This window comes from Trichogramma pretiosum, unplaced genomic scaffold (genome assembly GCF_000599845.2).
Source record: "Trichogramma pretiosum strain Unisexual culture from Peru unplaced genomic scaffold, Tpre_2.0 scaffold18, whole genome shotgun sequence".
NCBI classification, from domain to species: Eukaryota; Metazoa; Arthropoda; class Insecta; order Hymenoptera; family Trichogrammatidae; genus Trichogramma; species Trichogramma pretiosum.
The window spans coordinates 2,158,088-2,180,163 of NW_019641681.1; the positions used below are offsets into that span (position 1 = coordinate 2,158,088).

General features: G+C 43.7%; 1 protein-coding gene across 2 annotated transcripts in view; it reads right to left on the reverse strand.

Moving 5' to 3' along the window:
• Window positions 1-12,011, reverse strand: part of LOC106660217 (LIM domain-containing protein B-like) — a 79,948-nt gene extending 67,937 nt beyond the window's left edge. For both annotated transcript variants that reach the window (XM_014383137.2, XM_014383134.2), the window contains exon 1: window positions 11,166-12,011. The gene's annotated coding sequence lies outside the window, so the exon portion shown is untranslated. The remainder of the gene's footprint in view (window positions 1-11,165) is intronic.
• Between the last annotated feature and the right edge of the window lie 10,065 nt (window positions 12,012-22,076).

A 22,076-nucleotide genomic window follows, 5' to 3' on the forward strand; every position in this document is an offset into this window, starting at 1 on the left:
CGTCGGGGCTTCTCCTCTCTCTCTCTATCTCTCTCTCTCTCTCTTTCTAGCTTCGGTATCAGCGATCGCGCGCTCTGCGAAATAGATGTTCTCATCAAAGATCGATATCACCGCGCGTGCAGCGACGGTGCCTCTCGCTATCATCTCGTGTAGGATACATGTAAACCTGGATGTTTATATATAACACGCTAGAGCTCATTCAGATCAATTAGGATTTTTGTTTGTCTATGAATCATTAACATTATATACGTATGTTTTGCGCGTGGCTCGGACGGAGCGAAGGTGTTTTTGCCACCTGCTTTGTACTACACACGTACAGAAGCTGCACCTGCTACGAACTGACCCGCTTTTGTCTCGAGTCGCCGCCGCTTACACGCTGTATATCATTCCGAGCTGGTCTGAAAGTTCTCGGGCAATTTTTCGAAATGTCTCGAATATCCACAGCGATAAAATATTGTGCATTTCGTCTGATGCGTATGCGTGTGGTTTAAAACCCAGAGACTGAGCGAAAAACGAGTATAAATGACGCTTAATACACGCGTTTGGCTTGGCGACACGATAATTTTGTGCTTGTATACATTGTCAGCTTGTCTGATAAATGTGTTCGTAGCCTCAAGAAAATATCGACATTATATTTTAGTATAACGTAGGCATTTCTTTGATTTAATGTTACTATCTCGACAAGTCGTGTGTATTATGTTACAAAATCTGCGCCGTACTTCAGTGCGTAATCACTGCCCCCCTTGATTATTATGAATTCACATCGAATAAATCGTGTGAAAATAAAAATGCAACCAGCCGCACGACAGAGTCAACCGATCGATACTCTTCACTCGAGCTACGAAACCGCCTCTCAGCTTCATTATCGAAAACAAATATGTTTAATTAACAATTTAATCAGATACATACGACAAGGTATTTAACCATATTCTCTCCCTCTTTCTGTACACATACTATACATGAAACGTACTCGTATCCATCAAGCTCTTCGCGCGCGCTCGCTCGCAGATATTCAATATAAACGCAATTCCTCGCTCTGCCTAGAATCGAGCCTATATCCAGCACCACCACTACCTTCTCGCGCTCGTAGAATAGATTCATTTCGAGTGAAGGAGCTTCGCTCGACCGCTCTTGGAGAGCGAGAGAGAGTGAGACGGAGAATATAGGCTGTTGTGAATATTACATTCCCCCGTACACACTATATAAGAGAAGGAGAGCGAGCGCATCATCCTTCGCTGTGTGCTGTACGCGTATATAGCCCCGAGGACCCCTCTAGCATTGTCAGTGTGCGCGTTTATGTGCGTGAGTGTGCGTGAACTCCCTGCCTCTACAATAAGATGGCCCTGTTTCCCCTCTTTGCTCTCTCACTCTCTCGCCACCCACACCCTATTGCTCTCTCTCTCTCTTCTCTCTCTTGCAATTAATTTTCCCGCTTTTGCTAATTAAATTTTTGGCCTCATCCTCCAACTTACCGCCCCTGCCTTTGAACGCCGTACACGACAACGCGCGAGGATGGTAAGAGAAAGAGAGAGAAAGCCAAATGAGAATGACGTTGTATATCTATCGTTCTCGCGCATATACTGGCGCATAAATGATTATTACGAAATAGACGCGCGCTTCCGTCATGCGAATGAAATCGGTCAAAAATTGGTCAAACGCTTATGCGCCAAGGCGATAACGTCCAGGCCGAAAGAAAACGGAAACGGCACACAGTCGCTTCGTGCGCACGCAAGAAAAAAGGAAAAAGAGACCGAAGACTTTCTTAATTAAGTACAAGATGTGGAAGTTATCGCTATTTGTAGATAAGACGTTCTTTTATCGTATATATACGTCGGAGCGAGTTGTGCGCAGTGCGCGTTGAAAAAGCAGCTCTCTCGACGCGCTTAGTGTATAGGAGCTTATCGCGGATAGATGTTAATTTTAAAAAGAAACGGCCGAGAGTGGAGGCTAAATACTCTTGCGGGATATTTAAGAGCGATAACATGAGAGCAGTGGCAGCAGCACAGAAGCACAGCATATAGGCAAAGCGAGAATAATTAGAAAAATTGACAAACTATTTTAAACGGCCGCGAGCTTAACGGCAGGGTCGTGTTTACATACAAACCTAATCTCGCATTTTTTTACATCTTTTTTTTCACCTCGCAGCGATAAGATAAGGTTAAAATACTTGCGCATATTTGCAAGAATATTGTGTTGCATATAAACGAGTACGCATGTGCGAGTGAGTTTTGTTGGGCAAAAAATACGTGCAAATTGAAAGAAAAAACAAGGAGCAAAGCAAAGAAACGCAAGGGAGACAATGTCTTTTCTGCTTTGTCAATTAGCAAAGTTTCAATTTTTTACGACAACGGGTGCGTAGAGATGTACGCACATACACGCTATAGCTTCGTTTACAGCTGAGAAAAATTGCCAACTTTGAAATGTCCTCGATGTATGTATATGTGTGGACGCATACATCAAGAGAGAGATAGAGGGAAGCGAGCTAGAGTTTCTTCTTTTCTTTCTTTTTTTCTTACACCCACAACACACTACAATATCACTTCACCCTTCTGTGTAAATAAGAGTGTGCTAGTGCAAAAAAGGAAGGAGAGAAAAGAGAGAGAGGGAAAAGAAAGATATTACGTATATTCGGAGCGACATCGTCTTTCAAAAACGACACGCACGAGCCTTTCAAAAGTCTTTCTTTACCCGAAGATTTACGACAATTCATTTTTTGGCCTCTTAAGTGCTTTCGCATTATCTCGCGCTCTGCAACTAAATACTCTGGGCGCGCGTGAGAGAGGGCACAGCCCGCGCTCTTCATTATTTTTCGTTCACTCCTCTCTATGCACGTTGCTGTTAGCCTTTCAGAGAGAAACGGCGATGACGACAATTGGCCCTGTACAAACGATAGTAACGACTTTATTTGTTTCTCTTCTGGTACATTATACGCGCTGGCGTGAAATATACGTCATCGGGGTATCACCACTGCCGAGCTTGCCAGCAGCAGCAGGCCGGCTCTCTTGATTGCAGCGTGCGAGGCTGGCGCTGTAATTATTTTGGCAGACTGAGAGAGATAGGACCTTGCGCGCGCGCTGACAGAAGCGGTGGCCTATACTATGTATGTATATAGCAGCTCTCTTGAATCTTGAGCAGCAGGGTGTGAGGCGAAGGTGTGAGGTGGTAGTGGTGGTGGTGGTGGTAGTGGTGGTAGCGGCTGTACGCCCTGCATATAATTAATTAAACTGCAATTTCATTATCACCGTATATATAAGCTCACTGAGACAAACAGTTTTGGCCTATCTCAAAAAAGCTCAAGGCTTTAAGCTCGATACGAATCGAGTTATATACATTTTGCAATGGAGCTCTTCATTTCGATAATCGTTGATTCATTCTGGATCTTGAGATATATATTATACGCTTGCGCGTTGCGTCTGCCTATATGTGTTAGTGCGCGCGCACGCCGCGTGTATATACATCTGGACTATGGAAAGATTGAGAACGAGGAACGGGGGGAGAGCTTTTCCATTTTCCGAGGATGCATTAGGCATGTAATTCGACTAAAAGCTGTGGAGAAAAAGAGAAAGAGAGGGAGGGAGAGCGCGCGCAAGGTTTTATTTGTGGCTGAAATTCCTTGCTTTAAGAGATTAAATAATAAACTCGCGAGTTATTAAGTTTTTCTCGTCTCTCTCTCTCGCTTGCTCTCTTTCGCTCTCTCAGCTCGCGTATACTGCTGAGATATAGCATTTCTTCTGATTGCCAGACAGCTCTTATACATATTTCATTTTTCATTTGATTAATAAATGTTTCAATATTGTACAAAAGGTAAATAAAAAATCAAACTGGTTGTGTTTATTTTATTTAGCCAATTAAAATCAGACGGATCTATCTTTTTACACAGGATAATACGGATATTAAAGCTAAATATAAACTACTTGTTATATTGCTACAGGAAAAAATTGCGGTTGGGCGATGTGTTATGATTTCAGATTTCTTAGTTATTACAATTGATAATATACGTCTTTCCATGTTATTCCTTCGCTAAAGCACCACGAGTTATCTTTTATCAATCCGATTCTTGTAATACACATCGTGATAAAGAAGAAATGGAAAAGAAAAAATTCTCTTCTACGGCCAGCTCGTGTATGTATACAAGATCCGAGGTTGGACGGACTCGAGGGAAAACGTTGATAAGCTTATATCTGATGTTGTTCTACACAATGTAAATAAAATATAAAATTGCGTAAGCAGAAAAAAAAGCTTGTCAGTCGAGGAACGAGCAGACCAGTGTACAACGTGAAAATGAAACGATTAGAAATTGACGACCTCGCACTCGAGAGAAAGAGTAATTAGTTCGATTAGTCTGCATATATATATGAGTGGAGTGGAGGGGCGAGTAGGAGAGGATACAGCATTATTTGTTCCAGCGCATGAAACGCGAATTATTGCTCGTAATGTATATAAACTCGGTAGCTCGGTAGCTCGCTCACGCGCTCGACATAAAGTTTTTTGCTTTGAAACATATAATTGCCGCAGCAGAGCGATGAAAGCCACAACAACAATTTTTTTCAGCTATAAAGCACGTGTGTACTTTAATGCGGCGTCTCGCTCGCACGCTTGCGATATGAGAATATCTCATTCCCATATTCACCCTTCAAAAACTTTCTTACTATATATTTATATTCAAGCTGCGAACGCATACACGTAATGGCATGATAAAAATTGAAGTTAACTCTTTTGCTCGTGAAGTTAATGCGGAGTTGAAAGGTTGAAATCTCGCTCGTCGATAACTAGACCGTTGCTCTAATTAAAACCAATACGACTTCCGCGCATAAGTATAAAATAACAGCCACGGAGCTATTTGATATGCATCTGCACATGAGTAGTACATGAGTAGTATATAGATATAAAAGCCCGTATGGATCGGTTCATCTTTTCTCTCTCATACTTTTTTTTTCTCTCTCTCCTGCACTTACGCTATTATGAGTCGCAAAACCCTTGCGCGATACGCGTATACATATAATATATAAAGCAACAGCAGCGGCAGCGGCAGCAGCAGACACCAGCAGGAGAAGATTGGTATTGAGCTGAAGTAGAAAAGAGGGAGAGGAAGGGTGGAGGGAATTGCAAGGTAGAAAGCTCAGCTAATTAAAACCGCGGATAGTAATTAATTAAGCGAATGCGCCAGGCAAAGCTGATTCTAGCAATTTATACGAATATATGTATGCATTCAGTACACACATACACGCACGAATCTAGAATTCGCAGCAATACAGCAGCAGTAACAGCAGCCAGGGGTTCTCAAGTCTCTCGTTTATTTCGCTTCAATGTCATCGTTTCGACCCCTTCCTTCCCTCCGGGTAGAGAGAGCCGACTCTCTCTATCTCTCTTTCTCTCTTTCGCACAGCGGGCATTGGTATGTGTATATATGCATGTGTATATGTACGTGCGTTTGCAGCTCCGCTTACACGCATGTATATACATGTGCAAGTCCAAGAGCGCGCGTTCGCCCCATTGAGGAAAATCGATGCGCCGCCGTCGCTAGGCGCGCACCCGCTCGCTGCGGCGGTAGCAGCAGCAGCCCCGGCGCCCGACTATAACGTGTATACTCGGAGCCACGTGCATCTCTCTTTGCCACGTAATCAGCCCGCGCTGCTAGTAGAGAAAACAGACTTCCAAATTATTTGCTATACTGTGGCGCGCCATAACTCATAAGCCGCAGCACGATGTTTTCGTGATATCGAGAAAATCTAAAAAGCTCAGCGTGTGAGCTTGTGCTTCGTGGCGCACGATGGCGCATATACAATCCAGTTCATAATGGTGCCTCGTTGCAACTGCCTCATTTAGATACACTCTCATATGAGTGTTCCTCTTTCCGTCATCTTTTCCCTCTAAGGCAGGCTCACGTATACCTACTACTACTGCCTGTATATCGTAGTCTCTCTGTGTTGCGCCGCAGAGTCGACGCTCGCAGCCGCGTAATGGAGGGGTTGCGCACGACTATATATATGTACGCTCTCTACGCTCCTAGATTTCCAGCCGGGGGTAGGAGGGACCGGTATGTAGATAACAACCCTGCTTTTACACGTACACATTCTTCTCTTTCGTCTGCGTGTGCGCACGTATCTGTGTGTGTGTGTGTGCGTATATAAACGCGTGAGTCGTGAGGGGGTATATAGAGAGAGTGAGCACCGGCAGGCAGCGTGTATTGCTCTCTCTCGTTCAGCAAGAAAGCGAAGGCAGAGCGCGTGGATCCCTCTTTATCTTTCCCTTGGCCGGTTATTGCCTGCGCCTATATCGCAGCACGCGCGCACGATGCCGCGTCGCTCGACTGCCGCCGTCGCCGCTTCGATTCGTTATTGCACTTAGTGCCTCTACCGCTGGATATTTTACACATATACACACATCACGCGTATACGTATACGCAAAAAATTCCGCGATCGTTTCCCTATCTCAATCTATTACTTACTCGGTGAATATAAGTTTCTTTTTTATATCGTCATTTTATCGGCGCTTGGATGTAGTACTTATATACATACGCGCGAGAGAGAGAGAGAGAGAGAGACAGAGAGAGCGAAAAATACGGAGCGATCGCTGCAGCACTCACTTATTTCAAATGGGTATTTAATTTATTTATAGTACACGAGCAAAGAGACTCTCGGAACGATTACTCTCGTATTTCGGGCTCGAAGATCTTCGTATTTCCTTTCTGGCTAGATGGAGGGGAGACGGGTAGGATTGATGTTTATATTCTTTATTAGAATCATAATAAGTACTTAATGAATTATCGAGTTTCAACGTTGCACACTTGTGTGCTTGCGAGCAGTGTACACTACTATGCGCTTCTCATTTAGCCAATTCTTGATAACGACGACTCGGCTTTGATGCATATACGCACCCGGCGCGGGATGAATTAAATACGACGCAGTCAGTTAGCTCGGTTGGCTCTCCTAGCGTTGAATAATTCATCAAATAAATCTGAAATCAATTTCTAATAACGTCCGCGAGTGTAGTAGTAGCATAGTCGAGTCGTCGCAGTTGGCCGCAGCCAGCGTTGCTACACGATTATATTATCAGACTCCATCAACGTCCATCAGGGCTCGAGCACTTATATTTTCGTGTCTTGTCTTGCAATCCCATCATTACTTAGTCATATAGGAAACGTCCGCTAAAGGGGGATGAGCGTGTATGTATGTATGTGTGTGTAATTCTGAGCTAGGAGTATAAGTGGTCAGGCTATATTCAAGAAACAGCCTCGAGCACAGCAGCAGCAGTAGCCACCGAGGCTGTAGCCTAAAATCCTCTCTCTGCTGCTGCTGCTTTCGCGTATAGTTTCGCAGCACACACACACACTTTAGTTTATCCCTCGTCTCGGAAAAGCCGAGCTGGTACTCCGCTACTACTGGCTAGCCAACGTCCACGTAAGAGTCACGTGAATGTGTGAGTACGTATGAGTTTGGATGTGTATGTGTGTATGTTGCCGAGCGAGGGAGTAAAATGAGGACGTATATGCTGCTGTAGCAAGAGCGAGAGAGAGAGAGAAGCCTGAATACAAGAATGGCCCAGGGGCTGATGCTGCTGCTGCTGCTGCTACTGCACTACACTAACGTTTATAACATTAACGCTAATGGACTACCTTGTACCTTATAGGGCAACAGCAGGCCACTGGCTACTACTAGCCTCTCTCTCTCTTCTCTCTCTTAACCCTCCATACACACTCCCCGGCACTCACATATACACACACGTACTCTCGCAGGCAGCCTCTTTCGTTTTAGCTCCATACCAAAGTAGTGAGTATAATATTCATGAGTGCATGCAAGCTAATGCATCAAGGCGCCCGTCGGAGAGTAATCGCGGATAGGTGCCCCCGCCTCCCCTTTCCCCCGTTTCCTTTACATGTACACACGTACAGCAGCACAGACGGAGATAGCCGGGGCAGCTCTCGTAGGTACCTGAAAGGCTTGCGGATCAGCTTACACCCCATATATATCTACGCGTAAAGGCCAACTTATTTGTGTATATATACGTATAGCTCTCGCATGTACGTGTGTGTCGAGCAGCAGCAGCACCGGCCATCACCACCACCACTACCGGTCGCTGCTTTATCCTCGATAGCGTCTGGGCAAAAGTTGATAAATAATTTAGCTGATGAAAATAGGCGAGTAGTTCATATGTATGTATGTATGCATGTATGTATGCATGTACGTGGCAGGTTTGACTGGCTCGACCGACTGGTTTTATTATCATAGAGTAGCGCTTGATTTATTATCGGCATCCCGAAACGCGCGTCAGGGAGGGAAGAAAAAATTAAACGAATACTTTTACTCTAATGAAAATTGCGATCGTATTCAATTCACGTTATGATTTTCATCCTGATTCCTGTTCCTCGATCTTTTGTTGGGAAAAAATTCAACAATAGGGTGCACGTTACCAAAGTCCTCTATTCCATCATATGCGTTTCTACGTATGAATCTATATAATACATTCTGACACTTGGGTGCATTTAATTAATACCTAACACGCCCTGTACAGCTGATTAGCCCGGCGGGGCTTTTGTATATTAATTTAATTTTCAATTTGCGGGCTTACATTCTCTCTCTCCTTCTGCCTCTCACTTCCTCCCTCTTTCCTCTTATCTTGCTTCTGGCCTCCTCTCTCTCTCTCTTTCTCTCTCAACGTTAGTTTTAATCAACCCTCGCGCTCACGTCGTACTCTTGCTCTTCGACGTCGGAGAAAGTCACGTCGACGTCGGGCATAGTGCTTGCGAGGTAGTGGTGGTGCAACGGTGGTGGTGGTGGTAGTGCGGTGGCAGTGGCACTGCTGATAGAACGAGAATAGTAGGAGGCCTACGAGGTTAATAAAAACCGGCAATAAAAAGCTACCCTCCCTCTCAAGTCCACCCTCGAGGCGAGCTTTCTCCTGCTCAGTCTCTCTCTATCTTCTCTCTCTCTCTCTCTCTCTCTCTCTCTCTCTCTCTCTCTCTCTCTCTCTTGATCGTTCAGTATGTATGTCTATGTGTGTATCGTAGATGTGTATATATAATATATGTGCCTCCTTTTATCGTTTCGTCCACCTGCTCGCTTGCAAACTTTGCACTCTCTCTCTCTCTCTCTCTCTTTCTCTCTCTATAGCATTAATCAAATATTTACATTTTAATTTAACCTCGCTGGGGCCGGGTTCTCTCTCTTTCTCTCTCCGGTTTTGACGATAAGGTCACTCTCGTTTAATTGCAAACAGCCGCCTACAGCATCAACGCGACAAAGCGAGCGAACACGTCTTTTTCTCATCCTCCAGAAGTTGTTTCTCAGTTTTTCAGGATTTCTAGCGTTTATATTATTTCGAGCGGAAACAAGCTCGTACGAAAAAACATCACTTTTATCTGGAAATACAGTACAAGTTCAATAAAAGGAAAGACGACTACACGCTGCGTATGCGATGCCGCTGCTATTTGATGCATACAAGACTACTACGCATATATGTGCGAAACTAGCCTGGCGTGAGTTTTACGTAAGAGTGCGAGAGACAAGTCGAAGAAAACGACTCGCTCGTCGAAGTCGCTCGCTCAAAAACCTTCGCTGCTTTAATTACTCCTAGCCGCACACGATGTACTGCAGCTACATACGATATGCTGCGTGAGTATGTGCGACCGCTCGTGTATTTATGTACATGTGCTGCACGAGTCACGTGATTTATCCGTCAGTGCGAATACACGTATACGTATAGTGCAAAGTACGTGTGTGTGCGTGAGTGTGCGAGTGAGTGTGGGAGAAGGAGGCAGCGAGCAGGCGAAGGAGGGAGAGCAGAGAGGGAGAGGTCAGCTCTGCATTAACCATCCATACACACACCAGCTGCGACCTTAATCTTCGACGCGGAGAGTCGAGCGGAGAAAAAGAGAGACAGAGACAGTCGATCAATTCTTTATTTATTAAATGTCGTATTTTCGGTATAGTTGTTGGTGCACGATGCAAATATTTGCACGGACGAGCGAGATCGCCAGTAGAATTATACAATATATCTGCTACATACGCCGAAGCAGAGGACTCGACTAGTGCACACGCACACGCGGTCGATACTGCCTAAAAAATCCGCAGTAGTAGCTCGCCTGCACATACACACATATATGCGCGCGAGCAGCGGCTGTTGGCGAAGTCCCGCGATAAAAGCCTAATTATACTGGCAGACTTCATGGTTGCTCCGATCTTATCCTCGTGTATAAGTGTGTAAATTCGCGTTCTGTATATAGATATATATACGTACACACGGTCACGCGCAGACCGCCTTAGTCGGCGTCGGCGGCGGTATAGTAACAGCGGCAGCACGGCGATATAGTCTAAAACTAATTGGACTTACATGCCTCGGCCTACATAGGTTGCAGATATGTAAAACTGCCGGCACAATACTTTGCAAATTGTCCGCCTTTGTGTGTATGTATATTTGATATACTCATACAGACACACACGCGCTTACGTGTGTGCAACCAAGCGTAAATATACTTACTAACGTAAAACGCAGCGAAAGATGGAACGGACGGACGTACACGAGTTTATAATATGAGCTATGCATAGCTTCACTTTCTAGGCTATAGCACTTCTTAGCCATTCGCGAGACGATAATATTTCGACACGATGGTGCTTCTGGCCGAAAGCCAGCAAGCTCTCCTAGCCTACTAGTCTCTTCTATACGTCCACGTCGTATACGTACATGAAACTGCATGAGAATACTCGCTCACACAGACACGTACATTAATGCGCAAGTATATTACAGGCAGCTAAACTTTCTTCGTTACGCGAATTCATTTTTGCCGCACGTCGAACGTAACGTTTTCGGAGTAGCTGGCTGCAAGTGTTATACCGCTGTTAGCGGCAGATAAGCCCTGCTATAGAGCCGAGAGAAGTGATCTTATACCTGTATGTCGGTGTGTATTTACTTTTGTGTGCGAGCACGTGGCGTCGACGACGACGCCGACGACTAACGAGAGAGCGAGCGAGTGAGTGAGACAGCTATAGAGAGCGAGAGAGAGAGAGAGAGAGAAAGAGAGACGAGAGCGGCGAAGCAGCGCTTGCGCTTGTATCAACCCTCGGTGTTATACATGTATATGAATCTATATGTACACTTGTACTAGCAATGTAAATGCGGGGGATTTTATTTCCGAACATTTTGATACGTAAATGCATCGCACAACTTACCAGAAGTCAACGAGTGGTAAATCGTAATTAACGTCGTTGCTGAGTGACTGCTAGCCGATGACTGATTATGCATTTCTCGAGAGAGACAAAAAAAAATTAAAGCACTGAAACGTTAAACAACACTTTTTATATTCAGCAATCACTGCAGTAATCTCACGATTTTTATTTTACTTCTTCAACTGCTTATCGACAGATACACTTTATATAAGATGAAATTCACTATTCAAATAATTCGATATTTTGAGATACGACACCGATCGTGCTATTTTATTGAGCCGTCGTAAATAACACTTATTCGAAACTTTAAAAAATACCTCGTAGGCCACTTGTTAATATCAACACCATAGATAAATTTCACGTGTACAGCTTGCGCCTATTGGATGTACGTTACGTTAAAATTGTTACGATGTATCTTGCACTTTTATATGCCTGACGTTTACACACGAGCCCTCTGCGAGGAGGAAAAAAACAGCAGCCTACACTACGTCAACACACTTATGGATTACGTAATATCGCTTATGAGATATATATATTGCACAGCACGCTTTGTTTACAAAACTGCACCGAAAATAAAAGGGTCTCTGCGTATTCGCAACTTCGATAAATCGTACTACACAATAGCCAAAGAGAGGTAGCACGTTTTGTTCCGTCTCGTCGATGGATGTTGCGTTGCGAACACTATCCGTTTACACGAGCATCGAGTTTTTTTGTTTATCCTTCTCTTCGTATCTTCGGTGCAGACTCGAAACAGTCTCGAAGCAAGTAGGAGGAGATCCTAGGAATTTAAAAAGTCGATGTCTAGTACGACCGTACAGCGAGACTACTACTGAAAAGCCCGAGTCGCCGTATGTACACTGGAAACCATGTTGAGTTGGCAGAGCTTAATCTCGGGTTATACGAGCTCGATTCGATGTGTAGCTCTGCCAACGCAATTTTTTGAGTTGATACAGCTCAATTCATATTTTTCTATGCCAACAAATGTGAACTGAGCCACGTTACGTCAATATCACGCGTTTGTAAGTGAACATAACCAGAATGTTCATTAAAATGAACATAGCAACATCTGACAGTTCAACGATCAGCAACGATATAACATTTAGTTGTGAGGACTATATTTTTGGGCTCATACAGCTCAATACAATTAGCTAAATTTGGTTGAGCTGCTGTTCATCAAGCGGGTTTCCAGTGTACAGTACTCGTTGGCTGAGCTGCTTACACAGAACGAACTCTCTCTGTCTCACTCGCGGCGTGCACGAAAAAGCACGCATAAACACAAAAGCTCCGTTTTTCTTCGGCAATGCGAAGCTCAAGCTGCTGCAGCTACTACTGCTCCTGTTTGGCGGTACTTGAATATATTTCTGTCTGGCACACGGGCACGTATCATGTGTATAAAACTAAATTCGCGCGACAACACCGCTGGCTTCACTAGTCGACGCACACACTCACATATATTATAACACACGCGAAAACACCGAGGGAAAGAGAGAGAAAGAGAGAGAGAAAGAGTGAGGAAGAGAGAGAGAGAGATGGACACAAATATACAGAACACAGAAAAAACACGTTGGCGTGGGGGTCGGTCTCGACTCTCTACTGTGTCGGCGCTGCTGCGCTCGTTGCGACGGCTTGCCAACGAGTGTGTTGCTCTCTCTCTCTCTCGGTACGGCCAGCCTGGCGCATCCCCACCTTCCACTGGGTTGCTTGTGCTGCTGCCTCTGCTGCTGTTGGTACTCTCTCGGCCGCCGCCGCCACCGCTGGCGTCGCGCGCGCGTATCTGCACCAACACACACTTGCAGGCACGAGGCAGCACGATGCATACGTATTCCCACACATAGATACGAGACACGCCGCGTTCTCTGCGCGCAAAAGCGACGAAGGGACGATAGGGGAGGCAGGCGGTAGACGACAACGACGACGGTGGCGGCGGCGTATATATATTCAGTATATATAGAGATACAGACTCAGAGCGCGGCCGAGACGTGTGTATAGCGCGCATAGAGTGAAAGAAAGAGGAGAACGAGACGAGGAGGAAGAGGAGGTGGAGGAGGAGGTAGGTGCGCCGTCGAAGGAGGGGCATTTTGAACACTGAGAGACCCCCGGGAGAAACTCTTTTCGCGTGCGCGGAGAGGGGTATAGGAGCCCCTCCAAAGATGACGACGACGACGACGACGACGACTACGTCGATGCTATTGCTGCGATGCTCTTCGTTAATTGAACGATTCGCGCGCGCGCGCCCACCCACTCGCGCGGAGACTTTCGTGTATGTGTATACAATCTTATATACACACATCCATATATTCGCTTGCACTCTTGCAAATGCGTGTGTATATACCTATATAATCGGGCTCTCATTTATTCTTGCTCATAGATACAGACACGCTGTATATGCAGTGCTCCAATTAATTACCTATTTTTACGTGCGTGCACGTGTTTGATTTGCGTTCGAGTGCACATTCACACAAATGCAACACACACCTGGAATTTCAAAATTTTTTCTCTCTATCTCTCGTTTTTGTTTACCAACACACCAACAGATACGCATGCACTCACACACGTACACGGGTGGACGTATAAGCCTGTGCTTCCCTATGATTCGTTAGGAATAAAGGACTCTAATGATGCACGAGATTTATGGGTACTGCGTGCTGTAGGGCTTTATATGCTCGCGCGCGATTTTTGTAATTCACGTACATACAGAGAGAGAGAGAGAGAGAGAGGGAGTGAGTCAGGCGGCACACAGATACACGCACGTAGAAGTGAGTGAGTGAGACTTACGCGAGCTCGATTAATTGCTCTGCTTGTTACTCGGATTTATGCGTGCCAGTGAAATTTATATGCGCACGCGCCCGCTTCAGCCGAGTGGAAACGAAGTATTATGTTGTATGCGTTATAGAGGTAGGCAGCCAAGCACACCAGCAGCTATCCTATAAACGTACGTGTATACGCGTATGATATCTGTACCAACATTGCCACCATGAGCTGCAGCGTGAGTCTAACAGTTGCGATTTGCGTCACTTGCACCATTTGTGCTGCCCGCGCCCGTGCACCGAGTTAATTTGTATAATTTTTTTTCAAGCATAATGTCTTGAATGATACAGCGATTAGAGCCGTCGTTGCGGATTAAGAATTAGCATTGCCATACTATGCCCTTTGCAGGAGCGACGAGGTGAAAAACTCAATGAGCAAAGATCCGTTGCCAACTCGCCGCGTTGCATTGGCTGGGAAAAAAGGTCAGATCGCGGCAGTACGCGGCTATCTCACCGTAAGCTCGCTTTCGGTCGCACTTGTCAAAACTTATATCTAATACTCGCATCTCCTCAATTCTCAGTAAGAAAACAACATGGTATAATGAACGTGCGGCAAGGTGTTTGTATTCTTTGCAGGACTTGCGCGCTCCTGTGTCGCAGTTTGCGCGCGCGGGATAAGAAAAGGCCCGCAACGAGAGGAACGTGCAGCGTAAAAAGAAGAGAAAAAAATCAGAAGAAACCCGTAGAGAAGACAATGTTTCTCTCGAGGCTGAGTTCACAAGCTTTTGGGATAATTACCGAGGATGGGCGATGAAAAGGCGCCGCTGGCGAAACCCAGAAGACTTCTCTGTCACGCCTTATTATCTCTCGCTCTCTATCGCCACTGCCGCGCGCAACTTTGTCTCCTTGCGCTCGCGCGCCCAGGCGCATGGAAAAATCGAGAAATTTTTTATATCCTAGGCTTCTTAAAGAGATTCTTGTTATCGAGAGAAAGAGAGGAACTTTACAGGACAGTTTGAGCTGGAACTAATTTACATCGGTCGCTTCATGAGAAAAAAAAACAGAGGATTTTTACTTAGTCCTGTTGAAAGGATTCTTTGTTTTCGCGGTGGACGTGATGTCGAGGGCCCGATGTTAAGTCGAGTTATTTTCTGAAATTCACACTTCTAATGTATATTGTAATGCATCAAAGCTGGTTTCCTGCTCAAGAAGTTGTGTGTGCATGAACAAAAGCTTGAGCCAATTCGATTCACTGCTCAACGTCGACGACAATCCAAGTTAAGATATTAAAATTATCAAAGATAGCCTTGGTGCAGTTATTGAGATATGTAATAAATGTGAAACGTGCAGTAGGTATCATAAATTAGATCTTTTGTCAAGCTTAAGTCTGCTTATGTAATGAGTCTGCAGAAAAAAAAAAGTATAATCCTCAATCCTATAAGCGATGTCGTATCCGTGTTAAAAGGATTGAACCGCGAAACGTCCTACATAAGATACAATAAAAGCTATTGCAATTACATCCATAAGGAATATCAATAGCTGCAAAATACATATATCGTAATCACTCGGTCTAGATTTACGGCCGTATGAGTTCGGTAGCCAAACAATTTTTTTGTCTAACAGCTTCAGCTCTCTGGATGCGGTATATACATGCGAGGGTCCCAGGTTGATGCTGCTGCTGCGCTGCACACAGGAGCTAAGCGAGGGCGGGGCAGATGTCGGCTGAATGAAAAGCATCGTCTAATTTAAAAGCGAGAGAGAGAGAGATAGAGAGAAAAAGGTGAAAAGCAAACAAGTGGCCGAGGGCCGAGGCGCGCATGGCCACGATGCGCTACCCACACATACATACACACGAACACACACATAAACTCAGATCCTTTTACTGGCTTCGTGATGCAGTTCCTTCCAATTATGGCTCATTTACCAGAGACACAGCGGGAATTCTCAATTTCGCGATCGTTGCTGCTGCTACACATATAGTGTGGCTTACAGTCCTATAGCGCATATGAGCGCGTGCATGTATGCGCTATACATGAGCACACCACGTGCACGGGCGCAGCACCACGTACGGTGGATTTTTCAATTTACTTTGATTTCTTCGTTTTCTGCGTGCCTGCCTGTGTGTATGTGTCCTCGGTGACAATATAAAGCTGCGAGCGCGAGGCGAGCCCTCCTCGGCTTTCTTTCGCTCTCTCTCTCTCTCTCTCTTCTACTTCTTCTAATTTATAGCCTGATGTAATTTGATCATTTATAATCTGCATTATATGCGTATGCTTGAAATATGCCTCGAGGTCAAATTAGCTCGGCCATTCAAGATCCTAATTTAATCCAAATCGAGTGACCGTTCGCGCTTGCGATGTTGTATGTGTATGCGCTTTTTTCTCTTTGTCTATCTCTCTCTCCTCTCTCTTCCTTTACCCTCGACAAAATGAGCAAGAGAGATTTAAATTACACGAGCTGCACATTTGAAGCCTCGTATAGGCGCTTGATAAATTTTCTTTATGCATATATGCGCGGGAATATTACGCGCGTTTTCTCGCTATGAAAATATGCCTAGACAATTTGTCACCGAGCAGCTCAATTGAAAGAATGTATGGTACATGCAGCATTATGCCGCGGCCGCAGCAGCAACAATTCTCCTCGTACTTGAATGTAAAATTGAAATTAGTATTTTATTCAGGAGAACATCGCCGGGCGCTGCTTGCCTCCTCGAGTGCAATAATATAATCCGTAGTTTATTGAAACCCGCTATATGGGAGACGTCGTTTAAATATATACGTGCGTGTATATATACGTAACGAGATTAAACAAGATGGCTTATTTCACGTATGTATATGTACTATATATACTGCAGCGATCGAGGCACACGGGCGCAGCTGTTCAACAACAATAACGCATGCATAAGCTCGCGCCCACGCCGCCGCACCGAGAAACATATACGTATTCGTTTGCCTTACGATCGCGTATAAATGTGTGCGCGTGTATCTTCGAGAGCTCAAGAGCTGAATGGAATACTTTTTTCCTATCGCGGATATATGGGCCTGCCAATACTGCGGGAGATAATAACGTTGCCTGTACTGGGCACGTATATGCACCGCACGAGAGCGTGCATATATAAATATTACATACAATCTATACGCAACGCCGCAACGATCAACGGCTCTCATTACAAATTTTACATGCACTGAGTCTTTGAGAAAGATCGAATTAATGAAACACAGGCGTGCTTGCGTTCGTAAAACTTTTATCGATTTTCAACGATAGCTATAGGCATTCAAGACGTCCGAGCTGCAGAAATGATTTTTCAGTTATACGTGAAAATAAAATAAACGCCGTATGATTATTTTAGCCAAGAGCAAGAGCATTAGTACGTAATCTTATTTATTTGCTGCTGCACGTATATATAATACGGGAGTTCGTAAATTGCGGGAAAAGTTTGAATTAGCTGGATCGCGACGAGCGCGCAGACGTGCACACACACACACACACATAACACAAGGAGTAAGACACTTTTTTTTCGGTTTATAGTTCATCATTTGCTGAACGCCCGCGCGCTTGCGATTCAGGATAGTGCAGCAAATACATACGTTATACGTGAACGCGTGAGGAGAACGAGAGAAAGCTTTGAATGCGACACTAATGAGGTCTTTTCTACGTTTCGTCGAAATGTGTGTACGTCTATGTCTGTGTGTACGTGTGTATGAATCGCTTGACTCTCATTGATTTTCGCCAGTTGGTATTTCTCACGTGTGTATAGGCAGAGCTACATATAACACATGTGTGTATATATGCTATATAAAGCATCATGGCAGCTTCGTCGATGTGCTGCACTACTTCCACTTGAGCACGCTTGTTGCTATTGCTGCCGCTGCTTTACGCACACATCACGAGGCTCTTGTCAATTTTCGGTACACATTCGTGTGAAGGGACGACGACGACGAGGCGCGTGAGTTGCTAAAAAAAAAAGTAATGATTATTTTCGCTTGCTGCGCCGACTTTTTCATTAAGGAGCGCGCGGGACAGAAATTAAGCTGAATAATCCAAAGAAGCTTTGAAGAATAGCCCTCCGCAGATGAAAACTAGGCGGAAAATTGCTCTCCTTTTTCGGAAACTGGCGCTCGCTCGCTCACGCGCGCGCTGTTCACAATTTCCATAAATAATAAAGTCGCCAAGGTAAATATAATTACCGAGAGTCGAGGCACGGGCCAGGGCAGTAGTAGCAACTTCAACGTATGTGCCCGGGCGAGACTCTATACAAGTGTACATACAACAATTGCTCTCGAAACGGCTACTAGATCTTTTGAAAAAAGACAGGCCTTCATTGTTATATATATACACAGCCCAGGCCGGCAGCTCGTGCTTTTTCCTGTGCGTGCGTCGCGTGTACAAAGCTTTTTGCTTGAATATTTCAATTTGGCCTGCCAAGATTGCTGCTATAGCCGACGCCGAATCCTATGCTTTTAAACATTAAATATCACGTATGCACAGTTAATATCAACTTTTTTTATAAGACTGAGCTCTGTTGTTACTGACCGTTTCGCTGCTGCATGCTTGTATAAAAAAAACAGCAACCTTTTTTTAAGAGCCACCGCAACAAGCCAAAGATGATGCGTTTCGGGCACACGAGAGCTTTTGCAATGCAGGCGAATAAAAAAAAATTATTCAAAAATTAAAAAAAAGAAATTTTTTCATCAAACTCTCACTTACATGTATACACGTACTGCCAAATATTAAAACGAAAAATATCGTCCGGACTTTTGTTTTTGTGTGCACGTAGCCTTATGAAATTCGAGAATTACACGCGTGCCTCAGCCGAATAAAAAGGGTGGTAAAAAAATTCGACAACTGCAGCAGCGGTACGCGTTCTTTCGGCCACGTATTTTTTCTTGAGCAAAAAAATAAATGAATAAATCACGCACACATATTATACGCGTATGTGTGCCGCCACTATACACTCCGACTCTCTTTCGTCTTGAGTTTACATATATACATCCTGACGAACGCATGCATGCATACACGTCGATATTTCGTTAGGATAACATAATCCTCGAGATTTTGGGCTCCTCGTATATGCGTATAATACGTACGATGTGGCCTCGAGTGGCTTCGTTTGAGCATTTGCGAAAAAAGCGCGTGTACCGCGCGTACGTATATAAATCTAGAAAAGCTCACATACGTACGCGCGAGCACACACACTCACGTAAGAAATATACTACATATTATATTCGGGGGCGGCTGCTCTCACCATACTATACATACCGCCTCCCTCACTTTCTACGGTAATTGGATCTCTTGATCGCCCCTACCCGCCGCGTGTATGCACACATTGTAGTGTACCTGAGTATGTGTGTACATGTGCTTGTGGCATGAAAAAAGAGTTTTGCCCTCCTCTCGAATGCCGAGATTACACACTGGTTAGGCCAGCGAGTGCTATTCAATGCATATTTTCCCAACACATCATTGGTTCCACGCACAGCTACGACGTCTTTTCTATGTTTGCATCGCTCATCTTTTAAAATCCATCTTGGTTTGAGCTACTGCATGCTGCACTCGAGTAGCTCCTAATCGCGAATGTGGAATTATATTTAAAAATTCGCGAGTTCCTGCTCATAATGCCACATCAAGACTTGAGTAGAATTTATTTTAATAAATTAAAGAAAAGAAAATTTTTGCAACTGAAGAGTTAAAAAAATTGACTTTAAAATGAATGAACTTGTAAACTATGACATAACGTTTATTCATAAGTACAAAAAAAAAATTAACTGATTGTTGATTTTGTCTTTTACTAAATCATTTGTAGTTTTTTCGCCCTGAATAAATTTGTACTTGTTTGGAGCAAATCATAATTATTATTATAGCTTTTATATAACTACATGTAGGATTGTGTATGATTACATTCAATAGGAGGTTTTTTCGTTATGTTTAAAGTTCATATAAATTGGTGTCTTGTTACATTAAAATACTTTTTATTGTAAATAAGCAGCTTGAAACAATTAATAATTCTATTTATTTATCATTTGTCAATTCTTATTATCATACCAATTATAACACCAATTTTTCTCTCACAAAAATTAAGTTATACAGAAGTAAGTAAATTCTTAAAAACAATTAAAAAAAAACTTTTTTTTATAATTAGCTAGGTAGATACTCCACTTAATTTATTTGATTGAATAAAAAATTAAATAGTTTAACTTCCTATCCTTTACCTAAATGGCGTATTTTGCACGCATAAGTGGTAATATTAGTTCAGTTTACTACATAGAAGAAACATTTATGTTGTTTGGTGAATTTTCTATAATCTGTTACGTGTCTGTGTGATATATATTCTATCAAAATACTAATTCAAATTATAATTATTTAAATATTTTTTGTTTATTCTTTAGTCGTTCATCACATTTCATAATGACACTGTAATTCTTATATTATTATTATATTTAGTAAATATTTTGTTTGTGATCTTGAACGTCCAAACGAAAATTTATTTTCTTGGTTAAGTATTACATCAAAAGTATAATTCGATGCCTCCTAGCAACAAGATGCCAGTTCACAGAGCAGAGCAGCATTATGCCAGTTCAGAATCTATTCGGCAAGATGCTACTTCGGCGCGCCGTTCGGCAAGATGCTGCTTCAGCGCTGCGTTCAGCAAGATGCTAGTTCGTGGCCGCGTTCTGCATGATGCTACTTCAAGGCCCATATAATAAAAATAATAAAAATCAAAACTAGACTGCAGATTACACTTTGCAAAATAATTTTCAAAGAGTTAAATTCGCACCTCCATAGAGTTATGGAATTTTAAATTGTCTTCGCAAAATGTAATCTATAGCCGAGCTTTGATTTTTATTATTTTTATTATATGGGCCTTGAAGTAGCATCATGCAGAACGCGGCCACGAACTAGCATCTTGCTGAACGCAGCGCTGAAGCAGCATCTTGCCGAACGGCGCGCCGAAGTAGCATCTTGCCGAACGGCGCGCCGAAGTAGCATCTTGCCGAATAGATTCTGAACTGGCATGATGCTGCTCTGCTCTGTGAACTGGCATTTTGCTGCTAGAAGGCATCGAATTGTGGATCGTAATAAATGTCGATGTTTACGATTTGGTGAACACATCTGCGTAGTTTACAAGCCGCACGGTAGTATTTTGAATTTATCTCTATCTGTATCTTTCCCTTTCCCGAAAAAATAAATCTATGGCGCGATTGTTGAATAGTATACAATCAATGTGTGTATTTTCCTCACCTCGCCTCAATCAATGATCTTTTCAAATTTCATTATATGCACATATTCTATTTCTATCAAACGTCTACTGGTAGCGCGGTCCTGAAAAATCCTACCATTCCGCACGTATGTGTATCGATGGATCAATCAAAATTAATTAAGAAGTATTCATCCCTGATGATCCATGGTTTAAATAAAAAAAGAGCGAGCGAGATGAAAAAACTCGTGCAACCTCTGCACATAATGCCAAATTAGGGATCCATTTTTATTCGCGCAATCAATCGGCGCTGCTGCCGCTGTTGCTACTCGCGCGCGTGACTAGTCGTAGTAGTAGAAGTAGTACTTGCACACGTGGAGTTCGATTGAAGCGCGCCAGAAATAAATTTCTATTTACCCTCACTTCCTCCTCTATCCCCTTTGCGCAGCATTGCGTATACGCCGCTATCGTTAGAGGATAGGCATGTATACGTGCTTCTCTTGCGAATGTGTGTATATGTGCAGCTCCGCGCGGCTCTTGTACGTAGTTATATATGTAAAGGTCGTCGTCATTTAGGAGGTATTGTCAAAGGTCGACTACCCTGACGCACGAGAATGCGGAATTATATACAACGCTCGCGTGTACATCTGCGTGTGTCGCGCATTTGTGTATGTGTTCGTTGTGCCTCCAGTAACGATGCATCGTGGTACGCATGGTTTTTTTTTCGTGACATTTGCTTAGCAATCTGCGTAGCCAAATTTGCACAACGAATAAATATGAACTCGTCATCAACCTTAGCTGATTCGAACATAAAATTTTCAATTAAATTCAACTGGATGGTCAATCAATTCTTGTTGCTGCACAAAGTTATATCTGCTTGAAGGCATCTTTCTCTCTCTTTCTCTCCTCTTCACCCTCTCTTTTTCTCTCGACCCGCAATGAGAAATGATGGCAAAAAATCAAGATAACTCGCGA